Here is a 21,151-nt window from a genome sequence, read left to right on the forward strand (position 1 = left end):
ACGGAATAGGCCTGTCTTCTTGAGTTTGAGTGACAGCATGAATCTCGGCCCCACAGCATGAAGGTATAACCACTGTGCCACTTTTACCACAGAGACCCTCATCTGATGATAAAGATGGGGGGGGGGGGGTTAAAATTAAAGACGGGTCATTCGGCCCTCATGGAGAGAGGGGTTTGCTTTGAGTTTCAGAAAAGAGCAGAGGTGAATGACATCCTGTCTTTGGTGAGGCACTGGGATTCATCTGGAAAAGATACCCTCTGCTGCTTAAAGTCAAGTAGCATCACATTTTTCTGAAATTAAAAAAAAGAAACATTTTACTATTCCCCCAATGTGCTTTCCACATAGGGTGTGATTGTCATAGAAATTTAAAAGAGGACTTCATTGACTGCCTTATTGGAGCTAAGCATCAGCCATCCTGGATGAAAAAAAAACTATATTTTCACGAGTTTGTTTGTTATATTGCATATATATCTGGTACATCCAAATGATCAATACGCTCAAAAAGGAACTTTATCAGGTACACTGAGGAATAAGCTGTGTGAGTTACTATGTGTTATCTGTTGTTTTAGAGTGACAGAAGTGGCTTGTTGTCTGTTGTCACTTACATGCCAAGTATAGTCGTCTTTTTTCGTAAATGAAAAAATAGTCACAAGTTATGTTTAGTCATCGACTAAACATAAACGCTCCCCTTCTTCTTGCATTTCTACCAAATGGCTAATCATTGCTGTACGACGATGATACTAATGTGTTTTTTACCGTTCCATGATACAGAGGCACCTTGCTGGGGCGGATCTGAAGGTGCCATTAATTTTAGGGGTTTGGTGTTCAGCTGACAAAGGCTGCCACCTTTATTTGCTGCCGGCAAAAGTCTCGCTGTCAGAAACAAATAAATTGCAGTGAAGTCAAATGACTGAACCACAGCTTGGGAATGTACATTCTGTCCTGCCTTTCAAGATGACAGTTAGAGCTGAATTGCGCACCTCTGAGTCTGAAAGCGGGTAATTTGCATTTGAAAAATGACAGCAACAATGTCTACAAGTGCTCATTAGGAACAATATTGGACTACGACATTGCAGGGATCTGTTCCGTGTAATTTGACACTTCACAGGTGTGAGCAAAGTGGCATAGCATTTGTTTTATGAATGTATATGTCGTTTTACTTTTTTCTTAAGTTTCACAAAAACAGCAAGTCAACCTGGTTTTTTTTACCCTCTCATTGTCACCAACAAAAATAACCACAAATATATTCATTTATCGCTATTCTTGGTAATGTCAAGAGTTCATTTTCAATCCTTTGACGAAGACATTGCACCTATAGTGCGAATATACATTGCTCATTCATCGTAATGAAGCGGCACACAAATAGACACTGGGTGCTCTGTTTTGAGTCATCTCTTCCAGCCGCTTGCATCAGCCAACACCTGATTTAACAAGTGACGCAAGCAGACAAATGATTCATAAGACAAACAAGATGCTCACCCACTAAATGTAAAAAGCACATTCAGGTTTTTAAAACATTTAATAATCAAGCCTCAAATAAATTGTGGACAGCTTTCACGTCAACAGAGGAGTGCGTTCCATACTTGAGGGGGTAAAAGCGCCTGAATGCTCTGCCCCCATGGCAGCAGGTCAAAACAGACAGACAGTGAGACCCTCCTTTATGTCACTGCTATCAACATATAGCTTTTATATTACTAAAATGAACCAACAGAAAAAGACAACCTGTGAAAATCCAGGACACATTCATTTAATTTTGAAGTCAGCCCATTGGGTCAACCGACCTTTCAAGAACATGAGAAATGAGGAGAAATGAGGAATCAATAAAAGAACAAGTCAATCAATGAATAAAGTAGGTATTTATGCAAATATATGTACATTTGTGTAATATATAGTTCAAGTGTGCAATTATGACAAACAGTACATGTTTTTAAGTATATTTGTATACTGTACTGCCTGTATAATGATATCATGCAGTATTTATATGAGGTAATTTTTTAATATGGATAATATGATTAGATTTTTCTAAAAATTCTGAAGTTGCAACCCATTGGCATGCATAATATGTACAGAGAAGTGCTAGTGCCAGAGATTTATTTAGGTATATATTTAGATGCCAGGCCACAAGTTGGCAGTGTTGGTTGTTTTTTTTGCAATGAAACCAATCAAACATGCTGAGGCCATAAACATTCACAATGGCGAGCACATAGACATTCATATGGACAGATGACAAAGTTAAATTGCCATTACAGGCCATTCTCAACTATAAAACTACATAGTCCCAGGAGAATATGGACTGGGAGTCATGCCACTCTGGAGGCCGCCATTGTTATTGTCGGTCTTGCATGTGGTGCACAGTAGCAGCACTTAGAAGAGTTGTGTTTTCCCCCATTTCTATGGAAACAGTCGGGGCTTTTTCAAAAAATGTTCATGCATTTTCAGTGCCTCTGAGCAATGCTGTATCAATGGACCACCAAAACACTACGCAAGTTGTCCATTTTCACTTGTAAACAGGGCCTTAGTGTGCAAATGCTGTCTTTTTGTTGCTGGCTTGCATGTTTGGATAGATTCAGTGTTTTCAGCTCACTCCACAGACAAGTAACCATCCTCAACTGGTTCCCTGCCTCAGAAGAGGAAATACAAATGAAAGCACACTTCAGACTGAATTCTTGCAGAAGAGCAGAGCACTGCATTTCACCTCGACATCTCTGAAACATAATAAAGAGTTGGTGCATAATACACCTGCATGCCCACTTCTGGGAATCGATTGCTAACGTTCCCTTAGTATTCATTTTTTCAAACACAATTTTATCAACAATTCAAATGTGTTAATGTACTTGGAATTTTGCCAGACAAAAAGGAAATCATGGAGACATAATCGGAACATATAATGAGCGCAATGTGGAAATGCATCGGTGATCGAGCCCGACTGCTCACTTGCGCAATAACCTCAGTTCTTGAGACGCAATTTGACAAAGACGACGCTTCTGCATCTCGGCCTCTCCTGCGTCTGACCCGCTTTCCTCCCTGACAAGCTAGTAGTCGCAATGCCAGATGAAATAGCCAAGCTCACTCTCTGATCACTGACCCAGTGGCGAACGTGTCACTTTAAAGTCCCTCAAGACACTGAAGACGCAATCAAATATGATCCTCAGATTAAAACGCGAGACATTCTGCGGCAGCCGTCAGATGAGTCATGCCTTCTCTTTGTGCATTCCCATTCGTTCCGTCGTTCCCTTTGTGATCTTTGCAGACAAGGTCCCCGCATGCATATGTCTGCATATCTTTACATTTCCCTTTCCCGGGGCTGTGGGCGACGTGTCACAAGCATTTAGTGTGAGGAATGAGCAGGGTGGCACAAACAGATTGGCAAAATATGAAAATTGGATGACAATTAATGGCAATGTGGTTTTAAGTGCAGAGGATAATGGTTGTGTGCGCGCACCTAGGCCCCACTTTCTCCACCGCCATTAATATTCAGTGATTGAACAGGCACCTGCCACCACATTCTCACCAGTCTGCAGCCTTTTTCATGTCCTCTGTGCACAAAATAGTTAAATAGAGAAGCTGATGAGGTGGAATGTCGGAGCAGATTGCATACGACAGGCCCCGACTTGAGGAGAGAGAAATCATCATTTTCATTGCTTTTCTTTGCTCTTTTTTTTTTCTTCCCTTGACCGGCAGAAACTGATGTGACAATCGGATCTGGAATTGCTGCACATTTCCAAGCGAGGAAGAGGAGGAAGAAGAGGCGGTGGCGTGATGGCGGTGGGAAGAAGACAGAGGGCTGTGCAGCAGCAGCAGCAGCAGCAGAAGACGGGGAGGGGGGAAAAAGGAGAATCTATGTTCAAGTCGGTGTGTCTGTCAGGTTTGTGTTTGGGTGTCATTTGAGCGCATGTGGAATGATAGTTGCTGGGATTCATCTCTTGAGTAGCAGATAAAAGGAATGAAGAGATATGGTGTCTTGCAGCCGGGTGAAGGAACAGCAGAGACGATTGGAAGCCTTGACGGATTGCGTGAAGCACATCGGGAACAACATCTCCAAATCGGCTTCAAGGCCGGAGTACGCCTTGAGTTGGAAGGCGCTCGTGCATTTGTGTACCATCATGTAAATTCTTCATGACAATGTTGCACCGGCTAGTCAACAAAGTGTCACATTCCAGCCGCTTATTTCCATGTGCTGAGGAGCCTTGAAGGAGACAGTGAGGATCTGTACTCCCAACTCTGTTTTCTCAACAATATTTATTTTTTTTTTTGACTTTTGGACTGCCACAAAACAAATGTTAGCTTGAAAAGGAGGTTAAAACAGCTCAAACATAAAACTTTAGTTCAGGTTTCTGTTATAGCAAAGTTTCCACTTTAACTAGTTTAAACAATTTTACAGTTTTAGTTGTTTTAGTCACTTTGCGGGTGTTTCCTTACTGTTTTAAGCTACTTTTATTCTTTTATTTGTTTCTATTTAGCATATTTAGGCTGCTTTACCTTGCTTCCCTTCTCTTTTTGGCTATTCTTGATACTTTCTTCTTTATAGCCTTTTAGATTCCCTTTTCACCGCATGTTACTATTTTGCCCATTTTAGCATCTTTTGTCAATTAGTGTATTACACAAGTTTAGCAATTTTACCCTTTTTAGTTGATGACATATACTTGATATATGCTCAATAAATAAATAACATAATTAAAATGGTATTTGAACATAATTCCATGAATGCTTCACAGAGCTGCTCCAGAGCATTGATTTGCAGACGAGCGATTGAATGGTTTCTGAGCACTTTGTAACTTCGCTAAAGAAAAACAAATGAACAGATATAATCATCTACTTATACCTCCTCGGCTTTGCGCTTACTCTACATGCCTCTTGAATACAACCTCAGAGAATGACCTTTTCCCATAGTGTGCCTCATGAGAGGGCCAACAAAGTGGATCCAAGCCCCTGTTCAATTTGCTCTGCTTCTCCTTTTCACCTTTCCTCCTTAAATAATAGGTCTCTGGCCTTTATTGCCGGTCACGGACATTGTGAGGCCATAAGACAAGACGGTAACCGAAATTAATGGGGCCCCCGGCCTGGACTTTCTCATGGCTGACCGCGTAACGGTCTGGAGAGCATGGACACAGAATAAAAGACTGCTAATGGGAATTGGAGGAGGGAAAGCACACACCTTACCGTTCAATTATGGACAGTGAGATGGTATTGACAGATCGCTGTGGATGGATAACGGGGAGATATTTCTTTATACTGATTAAACAGAATGATCTATGGGAGCAGGAAGTGCTTTAGTCTTTACAAACGTGTGGTTGTGTCATTTGAACTCCTCTAATAAAACTCCACATTTACCTGATTGTTATAAACGACAAACCCCAAGCCATGCAATTTCATTTCTCCAGCCGACTGTGGCTTTTTCCATGCTCTCGGCCACAGGATGGCAAAGTGGTCAAGTACTTTACCTCTGTCTTATCAGCAGCTCCTGTAAAGCCTTCTAGGGGCACCTCCATCAGATCCCTCATGCTTGTCATCGTCAAGTCTCTCATCAAGCTTCGCACTCCAGTCTGCCGTCTCCTCCCCATCCCTTGTGACAGCATTTTGTTTTCCTGACGAGGAACACAAAGAGAAACATATTGAAAGCGGGGGAGAGACATGGGCGTCGGTGTGCACACATCTCCTGGCTAATAATCCAGCGGAGGAGACAACAGTCATTCATCTGTTCACCGGCACTGGCAGGTTGACTTTTTCTGACTGAAGAAGGGGGAATAATTGTGAGGCTCTCGTAACTGATGAATGCAGCTGAGACAGTAGTGCCGAGAGCGTCCCGAATCTGTGTTCTTCTTTTTTTTTTTTAAGTGGGAAAAGATGAAAAGAGGAAATACACACAAAGGAGCATTTATGTAACAACACAAGGAGTATGTATCAAATAGGCTGTGTTCCACTTAGCATACCTCCAAAGCCAGACAAGAGGAATCAATAGACACCAGCAATTTTGCCCTCTTGAGGAGAGGAAGCTATGAGCAAACAAATAAGTGAGGTTTTGTCTACAGATTCAAACGTCTCTCTGTTTCTCGCCAATGTTTGCCATTCATTGCACGGCACTCGGAGTGATTATTAGTTTTTTTCAAATATACAAGAAGCATGAGGAATGGTGGAACTAATCAAAAACTTGCAAAGTATAAAACCCGAAACAAAGTGGAACTCCGGCTTCGATATTCCGCACCTGCGTGATTTGCCAGTTTGATCATGCAACTCCGACAGAAGTTTTTGAGAGTAAAATCAAGTTTCTCCTCCTTCGCTTCGTCTGCCGCGCCATCATTCTCCCCTTTCCACTATCCTCTCGCAACCTTCATTCTCCTTTTTTCTTTTGCTCTCCATTTTCTCTCTCATCATTCATACTCACCCCCCACCCCCCCTTATCCTCCCCCCCACAGCCCTCTCCCACCCCCCCAAAAAACTTGCAGGCGCTTCATTTGCAACGCTATCCCCAGGTCAGCCGGGTGGGTGTGGTACGGAATGTGAAGTAATCTCACTTGCTTGATTCTATCAATCCTCTTTTTCACCCGGGTTTTGAACACCTCAATCAAACCTCCCCTCAAGGTCGTCTTTGTAGCATGCTCGGCAGATTAAGTCCCCCGTCCATGTGCAGTGTGCGCTTTGAACTGGAGACATCACCCAGCAGAGATAAAGAAGTGAGGGAGGGGAGAAAGGAGAGACAGAGGGAGCAGAGAGAAACCCAGGCAACTGCTTAGATTGGAGGATTTTATTTTTTTTTTTTGTAGGGATGCTCAGGTTTTAGGTTAGCAATAGAATGTATGCTTCAGATAAACACTTCATCCAGCAAGGTCGGTAATTGTATTGGCCTGATATACTAATTTATTCTAAATTCAAATGTACTAAGGCTGGATTTGCAAGCTGAAATTGGCTGTAAATGGTCAGGTCTGACTATTATTTGAGCCCTTTTATCGATGTCAACTGCCCATTCAAAATTGCACAACATCATCCATGTATGTTCTCCGGCAGTGGTTTAACCCCCCCCGCTCCACACACTATTGTCAACACTTGAGCGTTTCAAACTATTCCATTAAAACCCAAGCCTGTCAGCGGAAGACCGCGCGCACCGTATGATGTCGATGATAGCGGCGGGGAAAGGGACGGCGGTATGAATGGTCGGATGGACGCAATGTTCAATTTACAGCAGTGTGAGATTTTCATCTATCATCGTCACAATAAAGAAGAGCTGGGGAGAGAGCGGAGAAGAGCAGGAAGAGGGAGGCGAGTGAAGCTCCTTTCCCTGTTCTACCTCATGAACTGAATACCAACTTGAATGCTGCGTGGAGACGGGGGTAAAAAAAAAAAAAAAAAAAAAGGGGTTGGGATGGCATGTGACTGTGTGCATTGCTCATGGTCTTATCAGGCTTACGGATAGTCCGACATCATTCTTGTTTTCTTTCATCTGTGCTGCATACAGTGGTGTGTGTGTGTGTATATATATATATATATATATATATATATATATATATATAGGGATTTACAGCCCCCCTCCCCTTCAACCACACCCTCATTTTCTTTTCCTCCCCTTCTTCCTCCAGCTCTATTCACATGCACCCCGCATACATACATCACTGGGCATCATTGTTACGCTTGAGGCTTAACAGCATCCATCCTAATATCTGCATGCTATCCAATTTGCAAGAAGAATGAAATAATCTCACCAAGACAAACCAATCATTTATCAATCTGCTCGGCCACCCCAGAGTCGAGCCACCTCCCCCAACAACTTTCACCCTTTTCCTCCCGTTGTCAACACACCAAGGTAGAAAAGTAAAGGCATGACACTTCCAGATGCCAGCGGAGCTAACAGCCAATGTCTATCATCATAAAAGATGAAGTTATGCTCACATACCAAGACATTAATACATTCCACGATTTTCAGGTCCCGTGGCGCCAGCCTAGTCCGTCCTTTGGATTTCATTCCATCTGCACGCTTAAATAAATCTCAATTTAGCCGGTTCTGGTGCTAGTTTTTATTTGAATGCTCCCTCCTCTTACACATACATCATGGATAGCAAGACGTATCAGCAATATATTAAATGAAAAACGCTGCCAAGACCCCCACCCCGCCCCGTCTAATTACATGCACTGAAGATCTGTTGCCTAGAAAAGAGGTTGCCTTAAGCCACAATCCCCATGAGGTTGTTCCCCACCTCTCATCTCCTATATCGTGCAATTTTTCCATCTTTCTCCATGAGGCCTACTTCCCTGCATGTCTAGCCTCTGGGTCTACCCATCTAATGCTATGATTCAATTAATTAGTATGTGGCTCATCCAGAGGTTTAACGCATAATGATAGGTTAGCCGCGCCACTGTGAATATCTTAAATTGGCCTAATCCCAGTGGGCCACGTGGGTAACCTCTTGTTTCTAGCAAAAGGGTCACATTATTAGAGAGCAGTGAGGTGTGTGAAGGGGAATAAGGTGATGCAGAATACATGTTGGACTTGTGGGACGGTGGGAATGGGAGAATCAATGAAAGCAATCACCACGTACAATCGAATTTGTCGTGAGCTGCACAAAGGACGAAAAACAGATGGATTTTACAGAGGTCAGGTAATCATATAGTCATTGTGAGTAATGAAAAGAAAAATCATACTTTGATTAGAGTGGTACAGTGCACCAGAATAAAGAGTCAAATGCTATAGATTTCAGGCAGAAGAAAAAATGTTCTTTTCTCCCAGAGAGATATCAGTGCGCAGACAAATAATATTAAGGAGTAAAAGCATATAATGTATTTCTGCCAGGACCCTCTATAAATGCAGTGTAGGAGCGGAGGCGTCGAGGAGGTTAAATAGTTGTTTACATCGTACGTAATTGTTGGGAAGACTCGGGTTTTCCAGCAAATACAATTGCGCTGGTGGCAAAACTCACTTTCGGAGATATCTGACTTTTACGACTTACTATCGATGTACATGTATGCATGTCTGGCACGGGCAGTTTCAGCTGGCACCAGTCAGCAGCAAGCACACACCCATAGCTAGCGCTGGCAGCGGTTTGGCCGTCTGCAAAGACGGACACAAACAGGATAGTTTGCCAAAAAACAGACAAAGAAGAAAAAAAATAAACAACTTCTAAATGAAAAAAGACTTATAAAACAGACAAACCTCATACACTAAAAGTCTAACTTTCCTCCTAAAAGCCCTGAAAAATATACTTTCCGGTTTTTTTCTCTATAAACCATTAAGCATCTGTACCTACAGTAATGGAGAGAAATTACATCCCGCTTTTTCTCAGAAACATTTTCCTTTGGCTTATATTCTACTTTGCTGAACAAATTGGCATCCAGTGCAGCACTTGCTATTAGAAGCTCTTGGAAGCAGAAACCACTGTGATTTTAGTGGAATTGAAGAATGAGTCAACTGTTTGCATTAAAAAAAAAAAAAGCACTATGGCTCACACTATCTTCGGCATTCTCAGCCCCCAATGATGTCCAATCTATTGACTTATGTCAGTGCTTTACAATCAGGAGTCTGCAGAGCTCGACAACATGACCCTCTTCAACGACTGAAGTCCCCTTTTCCCTTTTATTTTTTCCCAATCCCAATTTTTATGAAGACATATTCAAAATGCCAACCTATTAAGTTGTGGCTTGACCGCACATACCAATACTGACAGATAAAATTGTGAATTGCTGGGAATTTTTTTGGGAACATTGTCAAAACAATGCAGGTGTGGTTTCCCCAATTTTTTGCTCTTATTTATAATTTTAGTTTGCTTAATTTGCTATGTAACAAAGAATAATTTCCATTACATCCCTCAACACATATGTGACAAGTTTTACTCGCCATGATCAGGAAAGTTTTTATTAGTAAGGTGGCTGTTTGAGCAAATCCCCTCCATCATTACAGGTGATTAATCAGATCGTCCCCATTTCCAGTCGGTTTCCATTCAAATCCCCACAAGCCTGGGTCTCCTGACGTTCAAGTATCAGCTAACTGCCCGACCTGTCATGTTTTTCTCTTGTGTCCCACACACCTTCTGACACATCCCTCACGCCATCCATCATTTAGTGAAAAGAAATGATTTGTCTAATGAATGGCCCGGCTAATAAATCGATCACTCAATGGGAGCCCAAGGTTAATTTTGCACGTCCATTAAACATTTAAGAAAATGATTGAGCACTTTGACACGACCACATGGAATATATTTCCAGTGCCCCAGAAGGACGTTCGCCGCGGAAGACGTGTGTCGCATGTTTGCGGCAGCCACGGCGAGTCCGTACGTGCCGCTTGGCGTCTCAAATGTAACGCACACCGTTCACATTTGACGGAAAATACTGTGTGTGAACGACACCAGATTGTGCAGATAATTATATGCAACACCAGCTGCTAAATCCAAGCACAACAAAAGACATTCCTGTAATGAATGCAATCAATTTCTGCATCCAAATGAACTGGACACAAATACTGGTGAATCGTACCACAAACAGCCATTTATTGCCTCACTTTGCACACCTCCCTCGCTCTCTCTCTCTCTCCCTCCCAGGGGCTCGGATCTGGGCCGCCCAACTCAGCGCTGGTTGATGGCCTCTGCCAACAGAAGGTGGGGATCGCTTTTCCTGCGATTAGTTTCATTTACGCAGTTTTTCTTTGCGTGGTAAATTGTCGCTGGTGAATGGGGGGCGGAAAGACGCCTGGTTGGCGGAAGCTAATTTTCCACTTGAGGAAACTGTCTGCAAAATAATAATCTATGGTTTGTTATGTGGAAATGATGATCTCCCTCAACCCTGCTGGGAGCTGGGTAATGGCACAGCACTGGGGAGGCCTTCACGCCACGACTGAGCTTTCTCACAACTGGCTTGTTAGCCAGAGAGCCTGAGCCTGTCACCATGCAGGCAGCGACTGCAGCATCTGCCACCGACTGGCATGGGAATGTTTGGACGGCACCCCTGCATGCCGAGCAATGTATTTTCTTTGTGCAGGAATGACAGTCTCTTTTAATTCATCTGCGTGCACAGTTTTTTCCCCCGACATGGGTTTTATACGATATGGACCCCACTGAACATGATTTAAAATACTACTAAAAATATTTTGTCCAAAACTATCCCTGTTGATATGATAGATTACGTTGGCAAGAGAACAGAATTTATTTACACCCATGTCGAGATGCAACGCATGTCTCAATAACTCTCATTAGTATGTGAATCAAGAGACAGATTGCAGGTCAAATGCAGAATTTTCTCATGTTTTTGTTTTTCCTGTGGCAGTGCAATGATAAAAACCAAGCAGCAGAACAGACACTCAAATCCACAACGTGAAAAAAAAAAATCACTCCCATATGAATCCATGATGATATTAGCGAGAATTCATGATAAAGTCACAAAACTGCCATCTGAGAATTTCCTTGAAAACTATAAATGTTGCTCTCCCACTGGAGCTTCTGTCAACCTAGAAAAAGGCTGTAGTTTTATTAAATTAATGTTTTTATTAACCCATGTATATATGCACTTATGGTATTACTTGTCGTCATTTCTGATAATCACTTCTTTTATCACACCAACTGTTCCCTTTTTTTCACACTCCAACGAAATATCTCTTTAATGTTGTTTTCTTCATGTCTGCGTTATTTTAATTACAGTAATTAATGACAAAAACATGTTTACCCTGCTTTTTGTGCTCAATAATTATGTTCTTCAAAAGATACAATACCATAATATGATTAATCGTTAAAGATACAGCACTGTTATGAGACAACAGTAATTATAATTATATAACAGTTAATATATAACAATAATATAATATAGTGTCATCTTGCATACAGTTTCATCCAAGTTGGGGTCAGCTCACACAGACACAGCAGATTCTGAATGCAGCTCATATGATCCAATATTCAAATGGATGAAAATCAATAAAAAAAACCTGGATTTGGGCAAATAAGCTTTGAATACAATGTTTTTGGACCAACGAGATCCATGGGAAAGTATTGAAAAGCTGGATAATATGACCTCTTTAAAAAACAAAAAAAAAGAGAATGAAAATCACTCAACTCGTTGTTAAAACCAATAAAAGGTATTTTTGTGTGCCGACGTGAAAATTGCAACAACCAGTCAAATTAGGATGGAACAACAGTTTACTATGAATACATTTCCAGAGAAGCTGTGTGAGTCATGAAACTTATTACACTATTCAGTCTTTGTCTGTGACTCGGTGTCGTACTAGTGAAAAAAATAGAATAAAAGGTCATTCTTCACTGAAGAGTTATGCAAGTGGCCTTTAAAGGAGCTTCATTTTGTATGGGGTGTGTGTTCTTATAGGGGAGGTCTGGTTAAAAAAACAAAAAAAAAAGCAAAAACAGCATATGGGCTGCCCAGCCGGAGCAGGGCTTCTTGTATTCAGCTCCAGTGTGGCAGGGCCAACAATCGACTAATCCTACCCCCCACCCCTGAAGTTTGTCTGTTGATTCAAATCCGCTGAGCTGAACTTTAAGCATCCAAGAGGAGATAAGATGTAGAGATATGAGGGTGTGAGATTCAAAGTCAGGGGGAACAAGTTATAGGATTCTGCTGGTATATTTAAACTTTCCCCCTTTGGTACAAAAGCTTCTTAATAAGCTTTGCATCTCGATGTTGAGGAGGATTTATGATCTAATCGTACTTAAGTAAAAAAAAAAACAAACAAACAAAAAACTGTCTATCTCCTGCTTCTTGCCTTTATTCTCTCTCAAGACTCTTGGTATATTACAGTTGATAAAGCCACCAGTATGTGCGTATGTTACTGCTCTGTCAGGCGCATACCGAGACATGTGTGAGGAATTAATTAACCACAACATAAACACTTTAATACAAGATATATGTTTTCATCTCAGAGTATCCCCCCCCCCCCTCCCAGAAAACCGCCCTCTTATTCGCTGGGGTATCCAGCAATTCATAAGGCCACGTATTACGCAGCATGTCATTTTTCCTCATTTAGTATCGAGTCCGTGAGTGCCTCCCTTCTGCTGAAAATTAATTACTTGAGCTGACTTAATGCGGGGCTATTGAATAAGACAAAGAGTGGAGGTTTTCCACTCACTCCGTTTCTGACACTTGATATGAGTCTATAAGTGAATTTACAACAAAAAAAAGGGAGAGCAAAACATAAAACATTGTAATTTACTGCGATTATCCAATAAAGGATTTAATTTAATCATATGAGCGTAATTTTCTTTCTTTTTTTATTTCCAAGACTATTGATTACCCATTCAGAAACATCATTGATTTTGCCCCGTATTTGGCTCTCAGTGGCCATGTTTTCACTTGCCGGTTTAGCTATTTAAAAGCAGGTTAAAGGGTCACGTCTTTTAAACCTCGGGCTATTAGGTTTGCCCCCTATAAACAGCCTCGTGCACTCTCTCGCTCGCTCTCACGCACAAATGCTGATTGACTCGGAGTGCCCGGTCTGGGTTTTTACTGGAGCACGGGCCAACTTTATCATTTCCCTCTTCAATTATCCATCAACATTTACATTCCATTAATCATCTTGCTGTCTGAGTAGCACTCCAGGAAGCCCCCCCGCCCCCCCCGGGTGGTGCACCAACCCTTCCTCATTAGCAATAACACACACACACACACACACACACACACACACACGCACACACACGTGACTTACAGCTCAGGACAATATTGACCTCAACAGCTCGATCAGTGTGCTAAAATGCACTGAATGATGTGCAATAGTGTATTTGTCAGCAAGTCGGTGATGCATATGTGTGAATGTGCACTCACACACCGTTTAGTGTTTTAACACAGTCACTGGTTCAGATTGGAGACAAATCAGTGAATTGGAGGGGGTGAAATGAACAAAAGGTTTGCATGTGATGGGACTCTATGATGATGTTTGCTCTGCATCCTCAAGTTATCAATGTAATCACACAAACAGACACACCTACGGGTCTGAAGAGCTATGAAATTGGCATGTCACAGGGCAGGGGTGGCATTGCAGTAGGGGGTGCTAGTGAGCTGGGGAGGCATAATGAAGCCCCTGCCTGGCGTCACACAAGCCCCAAGTAGGGTTTTCTCACACACACACACTCACACACACACCCTCATTTCCCTCGCCTCCCGATCGTCTCCTTCTCACACATTGCTGCACACATAAACAGGTCCCAACTTTTCTCTCTTTCTAATCCCTGATGTGCAACTTTTATGACCAAAGAAGACACGGCAGCCCACATTTCATCATGTGAAATTCATATGGAGCAGTGAAACATGTTCACCCATCAAAATGAAAATAACAGCATGTATACAGACGTTTACATTATGTCCTGAAACTGACTGCGTGTCGTTGAAAATTAAAAACTTTATTTTAGATCTGTAGACATTTGTACAATTTCTATTAATTTTGTTAGTTTCACCATTTTTAACAGTTTTAGAACTCAACCTTTTCAATCCAATCTCTAGTTTTAGCAGTTTTTACTCAAAATTAGCACCTTTAACCATTTTTGTGCGTATCCTTTCATTTTCTGTGCCATTTTACTCAACACAGCTATACTTTTTCACAGCGAGGTAAGGGCTTTTTAATATTTCCATTCATGCAAGAGAGTATTTACATATAATTGATATAGACATATTGTCTATATACCAACTTATGTTAATTTGCTGTTTAAATGTTCTAAAATGTGGCTAATGTATGTTTAGTGAATAGCTGAGAAACAGATCGACTTCTTCAGTTTGGTTCCTTTGCAAATCATTTCATGGGAAATTTTCATTTTATAGATGAGTCAACTGTAATAGCGATCCAACTTTATCATCTGTCCATATGAATGTCAGGGTACTCCCATTGTAATGTGTATGGCGTACTGTTCTCTGTGCGCTTGCGAGTCAGATTTCATTACAAAAACAAACAGCACTCACTAGTGGCCCTACTGTACATAAGGACTACATCATTTTCAGCGTATCCGCCGTTTGAATGTAAACCGATATTCTTTTCAAAAAGTTACTGCGCAAAACATTTCTGAAATGAAAATACAAAAACAATGCTTTTGAACTTGATTTGTTGTGTTAACTGAAGGGGTGAATAGCTTCACTGTTCATTTCAGGTGTAAGCTCAAATAGCAATGACAAGTTCCACTAAAGACACTTGAGTACGGCTTCAATCCATTCTCTGCTGTAACTGACTGCTACTTATCTCTAATTCAACAAATAGTGTACAAACCGTATGCCTGTATTTTTTTTGTCATGATTTAAAACTTATTCTGATTTAGTAAATTTAAAAAAAAAAAAAGGAGTCTTGGCAGCTTTTCTGAGGAAATGACATTTCAAAACAGCCACATCATGTCTCAAAGTCAGAACAAAAGGCACGTAATAGGAAATGTCTTTGCAGTGTGCGCGCTGAAATCAAGGAAGCACAGAAGAGACACTTAATAGGGGATAAATATAGAATACATCCAAATGTCAAACATTTTCCATAAGTGTCCACGGGCCTTTACAATTATGCGGATACATTTGAAAGTACTGCATCAATGCCTGCCTGTTGGTGGGCTAAAGTTTCTGTCAATTGTGAGGGAATGAAATAAGTTTCAGAGGGGTCAGACGGGCTGCCATGCCTGCAGAGAAAGTCAGTGCGGCTGCAGTCGACATATCAAATGTTCTCTCCATTAGATGACTAATGACAGGGCTCCCAGCTGGCGTATCTGCTCTTCACACATTAAGGTAAAATATGCTAATGTGTGCATGTGAATACCACATTTTGGAGATTAAAGCCATTATAGGTACATCGCCATGGTGCGGTGGAATATCTAGCTGAATGCAGATTGATTTTGCTTAAAGACTGTTGACCTGTGTTTCCTGATACTATAATACTGGACTGAATAATATGCTAAGTATTGTTGCAACTCAGTTGGACAGTCCGGAATCTATGTCAGTGAAATGCTATTTGTAGTAACAAAACAATTGTTTTAGAATGTCTTAGCATAATACTGCAATGTTAAAAAAAACTTTAAACGTTTAATACAAGTTCAATAAAAGTACCTCTATTGATCTAACTTATAACATACATGTCCAACATTCATAAAAACAGACAATCAATGCAAAACAAAATCCTGTCTATTCTCACAGGTGGATTGCATTTAAATGTCTTAGAATGTAACAATGACTATAACTAAACCACTGGAAAGTAATACTTGCGTCATGAAGACAATAGTCATGTCTTAAAAAGTGGATAAATAGCGAATGATCAGGTGCTGCACTGGACAAATAATTCATAATGATTGTGAGGGTTGCTTCATTATCGGAGTAGAGAATCTGTAGAGGAGCTTTTTTTTCTTTTTTTAAAAAGGTATAAATTGCATCATCATATATCAATGAATACAAAAGAAAAGTCTGATAATATTCTTGGAGTGAGCGAACACTGAATGCTCGAAAGATTGCCGTTGTGCTTTTGAATTGTGTGCACTTGCCATCAAGGAGAGGAGACATCAGAAAGATTTCTGATCACAGCACAAGGTAATGAGATGGAATGACGCATACTCAACATTTAAAGCTGCAGTTGTATTTTCTTGGGATTTCAACCACAGATCACTGAAGATCATTGGTTTTGGGTGTACTGGGATCTCAAAATTACACACATTTAGCAAACTACTGTTTACAAAACGTATGTAACATACGATGCTATTCCTTTGTCGGATCAAACTACAAGAATGCAAATTCTCATCCTCCTGATCGATGATCATACCAAAGCACTGCTGCAAATAGCAGCTCTATAGGTGAAGACGTGAACTGTCACTTTCTAAAAGTCACCAATAACGTGAATTACAAATCTGGTGGTCAATATTTAAAGGAGCCTTTGAATGTCTGCCAAAGCCAGAATTTCAAAACTGGTCCTTACCCTATGTTATACTAAAATTATACAAACCTAACAATTTTCAGCATTAAAACACAAAGCAATTCAACAACGAGCAACTTTTTGAGTGTATCAACACAATAGAAATGGTAAATGTTGCATCAAACAACCCCTCTCGTACATTGAAGGGCTTGGCGACGAGTCCCAAGGCCTAATTAAATTATTTCTGTATTTGCACGCCACAATAGAGAAGAGTAATTAATTTTTTGCTCAAGTGTAATTCATTACCGAAGGCAATCGCAAGTTTATTAAATGTGTCACAAATTAGTTTGATTAATTATATTTGTTGGAAGTTGGGGTAAATTGAAACTTCCTCCACTTATAACTATACCTAATGAAGATATTTTCATATTACAAAGTATAAAAAAATGAATGGAAAAAAAGAACAGGGGTTTAATAACATGTATTGAATTGCTTAAAAATATATGTATATATTTATTTTTTTTTGGTCTACAAACTTGGAACAAATCGAAAAAAACAAAGCTGCGGATGACAGTGAACGGAGTCACTTCACACATACCAACACACCGACAGGACACTTCCACACACTCAACATGACACAGGAGAGGCAGCAGGAACTCGGCTGCCTCTCTTGAATATTATGTTGTTATTGGGAATTATTTAGACTATGTTACACTGTGTTCTCACACCACCTTAAGTCCCAGTCATTAAACAACACCTGTTCTATTCTCGTCAAAAATCTGATGGTTGCCATGTGAGCTCGTCATCCCCCGCGGAGTCACGCTTTTAGCATGTGCCTCTACTCTTAATTTGTTGGTAATTCTGGGGGCAGAATATAAAAGCTGTCATTGTGATTTCTAAGTGCAGAACAGAAGTGGTTTTTGACACCTTCATGCATTGATTGCTTACTTTTTAATGCTATGCCAGTCCTTAGAATGTCAGTTGTTTGCAGTACAAACTAGATGTTTTTTCTTATAAATCAGAAATATCGAACATTAAAAGTAAATATGAGATTATTTGAAGTTGTCCTTGGTTGAACTTAAAGATACAAATTTGCTACCACAACCTACTGGCAATAGTAAATGTACCACATCCCGTATAGACAGCCTGGGTCTCATTTTTAGAGCCGAGACTCTTAATTGACAGCCCGGCTTTAATATAGAGAGCATGGATGTAGTGTGGAGAGGCAGGGTCTAATACACAGGGCTAGGCGCTGGTTTTGAGAGTTTGAGTTTAGTCTAGAAAACCTGGCTTTAGTATTTAGAGTCGAGGTCTCGTATAAAGGGCTTGGGTCTGGAATAAAGAACCTCGTTCTCAATTAGAGAACCTGACTCTCATATAGAGAGCGTGAGTCTAGTATAAAGAGGCTGGGTCTGGTATGAAGAGCTGAGGTCCCAATCAGAGAGCCTGGGTATCGCTTTGTGAACCTACATCTCATTTAAAAAAAAGTCTGAGCATAGTTTGAAGAGTCAAATGCTGATTTGAGGGAAAATTATTTTTCAGTTTTGTTGTAGTTTAATTTTCTTCAGGACATTGTTGAAACGTATCAGTTATGGGTCACCCACTAAACAATGAAGCATTTTTGTTTCGAACTAAGATAGACAATACTTTGAATATTGACCATTGTAACTACTTTTTTGTACCGAAGGTCTCTTTTTACCCCACTAATGGGATCAATATATCAATACCATGTAACCTACGCATTGTTCACACAACCTGCATCTGTACTATTGAAATTACATTCTCTAACATAAGCTGGTTTGTTCATTGGCAGTGGTTGATGAATATGTATTTTCCAATTTGACTATATCACATTTAGATCTCCCCAGTCATTGTTTGTGAAGATATGCGGTGCAATAAACAAATCAATGTCTCTTCTGTTTGCGGTGTAACCAGCTTGGAATTTACGCCTTCACTTATGCATTACTGTAGACTGCATTTAGGAATCAAATCATCATTAATTCAGTCCAACCATCATCTGCATTCACATCAACTCAGCATCCTCTGCTTCCTCCATCACTTTCTTCCCCTCGCTATTAAAAGGTGAATCAAAGAAAGGGATGATGGAGGGGAAAAACACACACACACACACACGTATCCATCTTCACTAACTTCTATCTCTCAGAAGCTTTTTACTCTCTCCGGTAATCACGCAGCACACCTCTCATTTCAATACAGGGCTGAGTGTGCTGAGTGAACACTGCAATCTGGTTCATGTAATGAAAACGTATATTCCAGCTCCCCTTCCTGAAAGGAGGCCCCATTAGAAGACTCGGTCTCATTGATTGAAATGCTTTTAAACTTGCACATGTCCATTAATGCAGGAGGGGAGGCTTTTGAGAGGCACAAGACAATAGCACCATACATAAGCCATTCAATATAAGAGCGGGACTAAGATTCTGGCTAAAATGTGAGGTTTTCTTTAAAGCGAGTGCATATATTGCCCGATCGAAGCGAATTCACTCCACATGCTGAGGCTGAAACGCTGATTACACCAATCACCAATGCAAACATTTCTTTGTTAAATGGAGAGGTGTTTAATTAGAAGTCTGCATATGGATCTTGAAAGAAACTCCATTGGATAAACATTGAATTACTACACTGACGCATTCTGATACAAGGACATGAGAAGAGGAGCTATGACCTGAATCGGTAATGGACTTTAAAAAACCCACCAAAATCCAATTTGATGGGTTTAAAAGGAACAAGACATCAGCATAGTCTGTAGGCAGGATGATGGCTGATAATATATACCGGGGCGGCTTCCCTTTACCTTATGACAGCCACTAAGTAAACACTGAGGTCACATCCTCGGATTTAAAGGCATGACTTTAAATAAAGAGGCATGTCCAGTAATGGCTCCAGGTGGCTTCTGCTTTAATTTAGAGAGAAATTGATTTCACATGCTTTTCTCTATTAAGGCTCCTTCTCTCACTTCGAGCCAACAAGTTAAGATCTCAACTCCAATATGCATGCTTTCAATTGGCATCCAACATAATCCTCTTGTGAAGGAAGAAATACAACTCAAACACGTACAGTGAAAGGCCCCCCCACACCAAATCTGCTCGATTTAATCATCCCAGCTCCCGATGGAGTTCACCTCCGTTTTCTTCTTGCTCTTTTCTCCAGAGGTTATCGTAGCTGTCGAGGGGAAGAGCCGCGCGTTTGATCTGACCCCTCAAATTCAATTACAGCCCAATCAGATCCTACTGAGATTGACCCCTCGAGCCAGTCAAAGTGGTCTTGTCTCATTTGGAAAATAGAGGCACAGATCCAGTTATGCGTTGGGAGAGAGAAGTCAAGGGAGGTCTGGAAGAGGGTGTTTAAGATGATTATCTAATCTATGGGTAAGGAAGAGAGGAGATAGGTAGGGGGAAAAAAAAACTGCGAGAAAGACAGGCAGATGGGAGGACGTTGCAAATGACAGCAATGACAAATCTCTTGATTCCCACAAACCAACACACACATTCTCTCTGCTGCCCTGCTGTTTTGAAATGCACGCCGTCTACGTCTCAATACAGATTCATGAGCTTGTGTAGCCAGCAGGTTGCCTCAGATCAGAGCCGTTTTTTAAAAAAGATGCTCTGAGATGTGTGGGAGCGAGAATCTAGCACAGCCTTCTTGGTTTAATTTCCCTGAGTGGAAAGAGAATAAAGCGCGCATTTACTCTAGAAGTGCTGCAGGATGCAGACGGATCAATTCTGTTACTGGTGTGCAATGTGCTGTCAGAAAAGGGGCTGGGGAAAAAAAAAAAAAAAAAAAAAAACAACAAGCTGCTCTAACACAGGGTGCCCTCTCGTGACTTGATCGAAAAAATGGATGAAAAGCAGTTACTCGATGCACAATGTTAGCTTATCTAACTTAACGCCATATCATGCAACATTACAAGTTCTGTTTTTAGAAACGCGTTTTGCTTGACGATCATACCATTTTGACAGTCAGCAGTTATATGGGCCACTCACTTGACCGGCACCGGTCATCCATGAATTATTCAAAAAAACATCCCAAGTATCACGCAATATCACTCTGGCAAACAGAGGAAGGAGATAGTCATATTTTATCATTTGACTCCTGACCTTTTCACAGGCCGGCTTCTCATTCATTCACATTGCATCTGTATAAACCAATAAAATCTGGCGGACAAAGCTTTAATCAAATAGCGGCACTGGCTGAAGCACCAGGGGAAGGAAAACCCAGAGATGAGGCCGTCTCCCAGTGGCAAGCACTTGGCAAGTAAAAATAGCTGTAACAGCCTCAGGTAAGTTAACTGCCTGAAAGTCCCCAAACTGATTTTTGGTACAGCAGCAAGTGTGGGTGTGAAAATGGCCCAGAGAGTCG

Source organism: Blennius ocellaris, assembly GCF_963422515.1.
Source record: "Blennius ocellaris genome assembly, chromosome: 23".
NCBI lineage: Eukaryota > Metazoa > Chordata > Actinopteri > Blenniiformes > Blenniidae > Blennius > Blennius ocellaris.